The sequence below is a fragment of the Prionailurus viverrinus genome, chromosome B1 (genome assembly GCF_022837055.1).
Source record: "Prionailurus viverrinus isolate Anna chromosome B1, UM_Priviv_1.0, whole genome shotgun sequence".
NCBI lineage: Eukaryota > Metazoa > Chordata > Mammalia > Carnivora > Felidae > Prionailurus > Prionailurus viverrinus.
Genome location: NC_062564.1, coordinates 10816128 through 10826884, shown reverse-complemented (window position 1 = coordinate 10826884; position 10757 = coordinate 10816128). Strand labels below are relative to the sequence as shown.

General features: G+C 35.1%; 1 long non-coding RNA gene across 1 annotated transcript; it reads right to left on the bottom strand.

Annotated features, from left to right (window-relative positions):
- Nucleotides 1-1810: 1810 nt before the first annotated feature.
- On the bottom strand, nt 1811-3498 carry LOC125163440 (uncharacterized). The gene is made up of 3 exons (XR_007151463.1): nt 3438-3498; nt 3222-3289; nt 1811-1891 (listed from the first exon to the last, which is right to left on the bottom strand). It is a non-coding gene; the product is annotated as an uncharacterized LOC125163440 (long non-coding RNA).
- Nucleotides 3499-10757: the final 7259 nt, after the last annotated feature.

The following is a 10757-nucleotide window of genomic DNA, read 5'->3' as shown; positions in this document are numbered from 1 at the left end:
CTGCCTGAAGAACTGAAGTGTGTGGATACACACAAGCTGATGCAAATTTATGCCTGCCATTTATCCATGTCATTGACTGCCATTGCTAAAAAAGAAAAAATGGTGTCATCTTCTCTTCTGTTCTCTACATGTGAATACCTTACAATTTTATTGGTCAATTATACCTCAATAAAGCTAAAAAGATATTTTGAAGCCATCTTTGTGGTGATTAAAAAATATTTTTGGTACATGGATGATAGTAAAATTATTATCTAAGAAGAATCAGCAGAAATGGCTTCATTTAAAAACAGAATAGAGAAATCCACTCTTGCACCTTAGGGTTGCTGCATACAGGATTTTGGCTGCTAAGAAGTATCTTTGCTGTTTTTATTAAAATATGGTATAAAGAGCAGACAAGTGTATCTCATTCCCTCAAGCCATTATTTTATACAAAAATGTGCTGTCTACTTAGAGTTCACTCCTAAATCTGTGGGAGTTAACATGTAAATAATGCAAAATACGTAAATTGCCTTATTGAATATTTTTGCTCAAGAAAACTGTTGTCTACCTGAAATAGCTATTTTGTTTAAATCACAAGGTGAAATTGGGGCTTATCCACTCATGAGGTTTTGTCAATGAATTATGTTACCTTATAAAAATATATACTGATAAATTAAAATGAACTTTCAAATATTATAATAAATATAATCTCAGACTATACACCCCTCAAAAAATTAAATTTATATAATGGTATATATGATTATATACTTGTATATCTTTATGTTTTTTTGCCTATATGACATATTATATATATATATATATATTAAATATCAAGATGCAATTGAAAGTTTAATACATTGTCTATTTAATCCATGCATTCAGATTACTGTCAAATTGAATTTTATAGGAAGTTCTTCTGTTTTCCATAATGCCTAATCTCTTACAGACACAGGCTTACAGTTATTTGATTGTGTATAGAAATCACAGAATTCTCATTACATTGGCTCTTCAGCCAGGGGGAAATTGAAGAGTGATGTAGGGACTCTTGGAAGTTTTCTTATAATTCTCGCATATTTATTTTTTTAAGATTCCTTTCAGTTCCTGTGACAGGCATGTGAGCATGTGGTTAGAAAATGCATCCCTGTAACTGTGTCACCACCACACAGAAAGATGACTGACAATTTTTTGCCATGAAATCTTAGAAAATTGAGAGGTAATTTAAGATCAGATATAACTTAAAAAGTCGTAGTTTATAGTAATTAAGGAAGGAATAAGGAAATTGTAGCTCACCACAGAGGGAATGGTTTAGGGATAAGCCTTATTTGGGAGTCAGACCATTTGAGTTGAAGTAGTAGCCATTAATATCATGAGTTTTCTAGGCTGCAAAAAAATGTGTGTAAACCTTCTTAACCCATGTAGCTAAAGTGATGGTTTACTGAGTAAGAGTTTTGGAAAACTTTTAGTATTATTCCATTCATATGCTTAGATTTAGATTTGTATTTCTTTATCTTACTCCTTTTCTATCCATGTAAACTGAAAAGCAGAAGGACAACATACATGGATAAGTAAAGGAAAATTTTAAATATGACAGAAAGCCTTGATTCTGTTGTTGACGCTATCCTGACCTAAGAACATGAATTAATCCATCATCAAGAGAAAAGAGACTCTTAAAAAAAAAGATATCAGATACTCAATGCATCAAAAAGAAATTAATGCCTAATCTCTTTTCCCCAAATTTCTTAAAGATAGGGATTCAATAAGGCTCTAGAAACCAGTTATTAAATGTCAATTTTATGTTGTCTTTAAAGATATCTCAAAAACCATGGGAAAATAGAAACCTTAGTGTTCACTTCTTTTACTCCACAGTTACCAAGAAGTATATGCAATCTAGCTTCAGCATGACTTGCTCTCCCTGTAAGATAAAAAGACATATGTGCCATTACAAAGTTATAGACAATGAACTCTGACTTCTGAAAGAAATGCTACTTTATTCTTTTATGTTTATTTATTTATTTTGAGAGAGGGAGGGAGGGAGGGAGGAAGGGAGAGAGAGAGAGAGAGAGAGAGAGAGAGAGAGAGAGAGAGAGAGAATCCCAAGCAGGCACTGCACTGTCAGTGCAGAGCCCAACGTGGGGCTCAAACTCAGGAGCCATGAGATCATAACCTGAACAGAAATCCAGAGTCAGGAGCTTAACCAACTGAGCCACCCAGGTGCCCCAAGAAATTCTGCCTTTTAACTTGAGTGACCACAGACAGCTCTATTCCAGATACGGCATTTGGACCAAAGCTTAATTTAGGATGCACATCATATGCATGTGGAAATGGGTTTTGAAGCACAGAAATTTGGAAGCAAAAAACAAGAGCAGGTAAGGGTAGATGCTAAATCTGAAACAGTAAGTGGCACTAAATGACGGGGGTAAAATACATTGTGATCAGCACAGGGATGTCACGGTGGAGAGAGTCGTTGGTTAAAGTATATGACTTGTACTGCTAATGAAGACATTGTAGAAAGTATTGAAGATTTGAAATTTTGAACAAATGGTTAGTGTTCATGTTTAAAATATCAATATACCAGCATCGTGTGGGATAGTTTAAAGAAGAGAGAAGATTGGTCCCAGAAATCCAGTTATTTAGACTGTCAAAACTAGGAAAATGGCTACAGCAAGTCCCGGAAGAACAATTTAGAAGAAATATTGCTTTTGAAGAATACTCATTAACATTAGTAGTCTAGATGTTGGGGGATATGGCATGAAGAGAAACAAAGAGCTCTCTGAGAGTTTTAGCCTCTGTGGGCGAAGCCCCATTAGCAGAAAGAGAGATTCCCAAGAAGAGAAACCTGTGTGGTTGCAAGATGAGGTTAAGTTCTGAGTATATTCACTTGGAGGAACCACTGTCCGAATGTTTCCCTTCTGATGCCTTTGTGGCTGCTGAAAATATATGGTAAATCATCTCTCCCTTTCTTACGATAAAGGGAGAGATTAAGATGAAAAGCCAGGAAGATTTAGGGCAGCAGAAAAGTAGCTAAAGTATAGAAGCTTAAAAAAATAATTGTATTCAGGGAACCAGAAGAGAACAGGACTCCAGTGAAAAGCACCTGCTCAGGAAGGGTAAACCACTGAAAGGATAACAAGAATGAGCAGTATTGAGGAGAAAAAGTTGGGGAGGAGAGTTTTGGGACAGAGGGTGGTGGGTGTTCAAGACCTCAAGGAGGACAAGTTGAAAGGCACAGAAAAGCACCTGACTTTACTGAGTAGGAGGAACGTGGCTCCAGGAGAGTAGTTCCAATATATTTGGAAGGACGGAGGCAAACCTGGAAAAGGATAAAGCGTTAGCATTTGAGAAAGATGCTGACAACACTGAGTGTTCGAAGATTTCGTCCCTGTTTTTTTTTTTTTTTCCCTTGCAGGGACAAGTCTCCATTTACTGAATTTTGCTTTATTGTAACAATTAATACTCACTGACTATTTTGCCAAGATGGATACTTCACCAAACAGAACAAGCAAAAGATGATCTTAACAGAATCCCTTCTGTCTTGGCCGGCTGCAACTTTGTCATTGTTCTTCTGAAAGCCTTTTGGGGAATCAAATCATCCTTGATCAGCTCCCTGATACCACAGGAGTAAGTGCAGGTGGCTTTCTTTTGATTAGAATACATTTAGGGAAAGCTCTTCCCATCTGATACTTTGAACTGTGAATTCTGGATTGTCGTTTCTGGCGGCAGGTTTTTACAGGCCACCCTTGAACAAACACATCGGCGGGAATTCCAAGAACTCTTTCTTTTTGCTTCTTTGGAGCGGTGGAAGCATCTTAAATGTGAAATAAAATTTAGGATATTGGAGGTTGAGAAAAATGCCATCAGCAAAGCATCAAGTGTTTAGGCTAGTGCAGGGTGTTGTAAATAGAGGTGTTGCCTGTGCCTGGATTCTCTATAGGGCACTATATCAGGGGCAAAGGATGTTTGTCCACACGTGCTTGTCAGAGCAGCGCTTACATCTAACTGCTTATTTCTAGAGATTTATATTTATTTGCTGTGTTATTTCTCTCATATCTCTGTGGTTGAACCACGCAACTTCTCCTAATCTGACACTTTCTTATCTCCTGCACCTTTCATCTCTTGCAATTTCCACTCTATCAAATTGCATGTTCCATTTGTTCGGAAAAGCTCCTTCTGGCCTGGTCCGACATACTTCTATTAATCCTTTGAAACTCAGACCCAGTATAGCTGTTATCATGAAGTCTGTCTTCTGATCTCCCTCAGAGCTGATCAATCACTTCTCTATGCAGACTTTCTCTCTTTATTGTTTATTATTTCGTGCATATGTTTATTGTTGAGTGATATGTTTTACATAGCTGTCCTCTCAAATAGACTGTGAGCACCTTCAGAAAAAAGTCCACGGCTTGTCAATTTTCAGTGTCTAGCTTGGTGCCTGAAACAGAATAGAAGCTCAATTATTTTATTTTTCATTGATTTGAATTGAGTCCGAGATTTGGCTCTAAAATAATCCAAAAGGAAGTGCAAAATACTATCATCTTCTCTGTGTATGAAAATATTGAATTTCCTCCTAATTCCTACTGTTAAAAAATTGGGCCTATATCCCAGGCTGGAAGACATGCTAATTTAAGTATTAGTGTATCAGAAGAGTATTTAATTTATTGAAGTAATTTGAATGCCTCTCTCTCTTTTTTTTTTTTAAGCTTATTTTATTGATGTTAGAGAGAGAGAGAACACAGGAGGGGCAGAGAAAGAGGGTGGGAGAGAGGATCCCAACAAGGCTCCACACTACCAGCATGGAGCCCAATGTGGGGCTCAAACCCACAAACTGTGAGATCATGACCTGAGCTGAAATCAAGAGTCAGATGCCTAAATGATCTACCCAGGCGCCCCTGGCACTCCCATTTTTAAAGACATCATGGAAAGAAGATAATCTGCCTCATTGGATCACCTCTTTATGAATCTAATAAAGGAAGTTCTTTTTTATGCTTGAAAAAAAATACCCCTTTCTTGTCATTTGTATAAGGTGATGGCAAGCATTTTTAAAGCAGTCAATAACATATAGTGGACACCCACTTTACACAAAGATTTATTCAACTGAACTGAACTAAAAAACTTGCATGGCTAGCAATTTATTTAAAATGAAAATAAATTTAAAAAGTGAGAACTATAATTTATGGACATATTTTTGAATCCCATTAACATAAAAATATACATCCTTAATAACAAAGCAGATATTCATGAAAGCACCTTGTGTTCTGTGGCACCTGGGTGTCTCAGTCGGTTGAGCATCCAACTCTTGATCTTGGCTCAGGTCATGATCTCATGTTTTTTGGGAACGAGCCCTGAGAAGGGCTCTGTGCTGACAGTGTAGAGCCTGCTTGGGATTCTCTCTCTCCCTCTCTCTATTGGCCCCTTCCCCACTCACGTGCTCATGCGCTTCCCCCCCCCCTTCTAAAAGTAAATAAATAAACTTTAAGAAAAAGAAAGAAAGAAAGAAAGAAAGAAAATGCATTGTATTAAATCATGTGGAGGTGAAAGGAAGGTGTTTCAGGACTGGTGGGAAAGAATTAGGACCTGGAACCATTAAATGACCAGTAAGAGCTACTGAAGGAGATAAGAGCGGGAGTGAGGTCATGGGGGACATAGGCTCACAGCAAGTTTCTGTTTAAAGAGGTGAATTAAAATAGAATAAATCATAAACCCATAAATTCTAGATGTTGGAGGAAACTGTGTATGCTTTTGTAGAAAAGAACATGCAACAAATACCATGCTGTTTCTTCTTTTCTACCTATATAGCTATTGTTGATAGAAATTCCCATTTATTGAATACATGGCTTGTGCCAACAGATACACTATCACTTTACATACATAATCATATTTAATGTTCACAAAGCATGCCTGTAATTCCCATATTTGAGATAGGCATTTTGAGTCCTAGGTAAATAATTTGTCTAAGAACACAGAGGTAGTAAGTGACGGAGGCAAGATTCATACTCAGCTGGATTCCTGAAACCACAGACTTACGGAAAGCTTTATAATTGCTGTTATTCACTAATTGCTTTATTTATTCAGGAAGCTTTCACTAAATGTCTATATGTAGAAAGTGTTAGGAAAAAAAAGGTAAAACAGCTGCTTTGTGAATAGCTCAGGGCTATTAGTCAGTTAAATAAGACATGATACCTACAAATGCCACTTGCTAAAGCAAGACTGAACATCAAAACCATCAGGGAATTTGGGGGAGGGAGACTGCACAACAGCAAGATAACATGAAGTTCTGGGACTACCAAGGGATGTGTGCAAAACTCAATATGCAAATACAATATTTAGATAGCATATTTTGTCAACATAAGCCTTGATTTTTTATATGTTTTAATCTTGCTCCAAACAAAACTTTCTATTGAAATAGTGCTTAACAGCTTTTCAAGTTATTTCAGATGTACTAACTTGCTGAATCCTCTCATCTACCTATGAAGCTTCTAGGTATGACCCCCCACCCCGCCATTTTGCAGAAGGAGAAACTGAAGTTTTAAGAGTTTAGGTGACATAGCTAGTAAATATCAAAGCTAGAATTTGTTCTCAGTTCTTCCAGCACTAAGTTTATTATTCTTTCAACTAAATCACTGCTTCTCCAACTTTTCCTCTGAAGTGCTCCTTAAAGCTGCGGACAGTGTAAGTGCATATCCCTGGAAAGTCTGGGCAGAGAGCCTGAAGCAGCCCTGAAAACACAAAGTTCCTTTGAAATCTTCTGTTTTATATAAAACATGAAAATGAATGATTCTGCTGTTTTTATATGCACATGCAAGTGAAAAACCTTTTAAAAGTGCAACATTCAAAACTTTTTCACCTTTCGTTCAATTTGATTCTCAAGGAAACAGCACTGAATTTCTCCTCTGACATTTAATAGTCTTCTGACTGGCCATCAGAAAATGTTATACAAGATTGAAAAATTGCTGAATTATACGATGGTAGAGACTTTTAATTTACTGTTTAGGTAAATGATGCAGTTTGCCACAATGATAACTATTTCTCTTTGTTTTATATAGAAGTGGCTTGGAGATTCCGTTATTTTGCATCTCATTTACTTGAAAGATTTGGAGTTAGTAGTGGGGCTGGGCTTGGTATTAGGTCTCACAGGGAGCATATTTTCTTAAAAATATACAGAAGAGCAAGTTATTACTTACTCCAAAATCCAAAACATGAATGGATCTCACTGAGTGAAGACTGAGGACATTTCCAATGACAGGCACCATGATGTTAATGACTTTCCTGTAATAAATGTCTCACACTCACCTCAATGTTATTTCCAGAGGAAGTGGGATGTACCAAGCCTAAAATCAAACAATGCTCAGATAATCAGAGGAATGAAAAGCAAATAGGAACATGTAATAGATACAAGGGTGGAAAAACAGATCCACAATAAGGAATTCAGAAATAATTAATGGAAAAAATACAGGCGTGGTAAATAATGTACAGTACCGGAAAGGACTGGAAAACAATAGGGATCCTTACTTAAGGATACTTAGCCATGGTGTCATGGACAGTGACCCTCTGAACATCAAAAAATAAGATGGAAAAGAGAGGGGAGATGAGTCATTTTGGAAGCAAGCCAGGCAGACACGTGTTCAGGAAGCCCATGAAACTAACAATTCTCTGGGCTTCCCCGGCTAGGTGTTTGCTGGCTGCTTTTATAATGTGACTAGGTGGTCAGTGTTTCATTGCAACGTGTGATAGCTATTTTCCAGTCTTGCTTTAGAGCAGGAAAAATAAGTTGCAAAGTGATGTTCTGATGTCTTTCTTTGGTTCTGGGGAAAGAAAATTATCTGAACCTGATGGTATATGATTAGAATAAGAAATGGATCACAATCACAGAGCAAAGAGAAACAAAAATTTATTTAACACATAAAACTGAGGCATTGAAAGACTTAATAGTTTATCCAATAAAAGAGAGAATCATAATTATAGAACCAGGATAAGAACTCAGTCTTTCTGGGCTTTTTTGGACAAAGTTCCAAATGTAGAAAGCATGAAAACTGCTATACTATTTTAATATCAGATTGCATTGCATGTTCTATTTTTTAGGCTTTATCATTTTTGAAAAAGTATTCCTTATTATTGTTCAATGTAATTTGTGGTCTATGAGCACATGGAATATTGGATAGATTATAACAAGGAAGATTGGCAATCTTTTGTGAATTACAGATTGAAGCTGGTAAGGAACCAAAATTGGTCATAGAAAATAAATACACAGGATTATTTATTAAAACATAAATGGTATTTTTCTGTAATTCAATAAATTAATTTGATACTTTCTGCAAACTTTCCATTTCTATTACAATCCCACTTATCTATTCTGAAATCAAACACTTAACTATATATCCACTAATGTCCTTGATTTTTGGATGCCAATGACTAGAATAAACTCTAAACCATTAATCTGGGAAAATATATTTCTCAACATAAAACATCATTCTGCACATTTTAAGTAATCAATTTGTCAGAGTTCCTCCTTTTTGCCAAGCCACTTTTCTCACTGGACAAACAACATTTTTCAAAAGACATGTCTTAACAACTGAAGATAATTTACAAATCTCAGAAATCTAGAAAGAAGAAAGTATATATAATAGTACCATCAAATGATAGGTAAAGTTTAACATAATTACATAATTTATGTTTAATATATAACAATCACATTAATATTATATACTTTTTTTACTTTTCCTCATGGATATCTTTTCATTACCAATTATTAATGAGCATATATATATATGCATATATATACATATATATATATACTCTCAATTGCAGTTTTATTAGTGAATGTTATTTGATTGTATGTACCCTTTACATATTTTATCAATTCCTAAGAACTTTTAAAATATCATGGTATAAATTCTTTTCTCCTATATTTTAGTTTAACGTTTGTTTGCTTTCAAAATAAATTTAGAAATTTTCTTTCTCTTGTTTTTGAAGAGAGGAATACTTAATTTTTAAACTATATTCATTTACTTTTTAGTTTATGGGCCTCAGGTGCATAGAATTGCATTAATCATACACCTAATTACAGCACACCATTAACATTGGTTCATTTAAGGTATTTCCTGTAAGTGAATGGTAGAAGGATTGATTTCCTTTTATCTGTATTCTCCTATCTTATTCCTCTCCATACTCATTATGAAACTACTCTATTGTGTTGCAGATAAATCGATCAATAGATCGATAGATCGATAGATCGGTAGATCGATCTATCTCTTCTTGCATTTCTTGGTATATTCATTTTCATTTGCATGCATTACTAAGGTTGTATGTTTTAATCTGTTCCTTATATTTTTCACTCAGCAGTTTTAAGATTTAGACATGTTGCTGTGATTACATACAACCACTACACTGTCTAGAATGCTTTAGTATAAACTCATCCATTCTCTCAGTAATTAACACCAACATCACCTGTATGTCTTCTATACAATTGAAATATACATCCTATTGACAGCTTTTTTCTGGATCTGTATGAGACGGTGGTGGTGTTGTGTGTGTGCTCAGGAGAGGAATTTCTACATCATATGGCACTTACATTTAATTGAACAAATTACTGTCAAATTGTTCTTCAGAATGGCTGGAGTCTATACTCTCATCAGTCAAGCATGATAATTTGTATGCCACCTACTCTTTTTCATACATCTAGCTTTAGAAACTTTAATGACCTATTCAGTCAAGTGACATTCCATTGTTGTTTTAATGTTTATTTATTATCCTGATAACTAACAAATTTGAGTATCTTCCACTGGCTTTTTAGTAGTTCTTCTTAAATTGTTTGTTAATATCTTCTACCCAGTTTTATTAGATTTTCTAATTTTCCTGATTTGCAGCAATTCCTAAATATTTATTCCTTCATTAATTTACTTAAATACCCAGTGATTACTTCCTTTGTGCCAGACACTGTTCTAGACTCCAGAGATGTAGTAGTGGCCAAAAAAAAAAAATAATTAAAATTAAAAATAAATAAATAAAATCATATTCTCTTAAGTTTCCATCTTAAATAGAAAGATAGACACTTCTTCCTAATCCTATCTTAAGTTAATAAAGAAGATACATAATTAAAAAAAACCATAATGTTGTGAAAAATCATTATGTTGAAGAGTAATATGTATTAACCAGAAAAAAGAGAAATGCAGAAGACAAAGATAAAATTTCACCTAACGGAAGCAGCAGTGGCACTGAAATTTTACGTAAAAGGATAAATGATTCACATAAATGATTCCTGTAGAGAAAGATATTTTTTTAATGAAAACATGAAAAAATGTATTCTGATATGATGTGGTTTGGGTACTGTTAATATATCTTTCCAGTACATCAACCCATTGCATGGTACATGCTATGTTGTGTTGCACAAAATTTTTAATTTGGATGTTGCAATTAGTCAATTTTTTGGCTTTTGGTTTGTGGTTGAGGGGTTTGGTTTAGAAAATGCTTCCCTGGTGCAAGTCACAGATGTTCTCCATTTGTGTTGCTTACAAATGTAAACTGAATTCCAAATGGGCTTCCTGTCAACCTACCACTTCCTCTTCCTTGAATCAGTACTTCAAAATAGAATGAAAGGAGGGGTTCTGACAACAGAGGGCCTCTTTAGTTCCCAAAACATTATACCTTGTTAAAAATGGGGTTGTAGAAAACCATTTTGTTCTCAATGTGTTATATATGGCAGAAATTCCTAAATGATTGCAATACACAGACATTTTGGTATTATTAGAAAATAATTAAGGGAGATAATGGGACCAACTCATGTATCC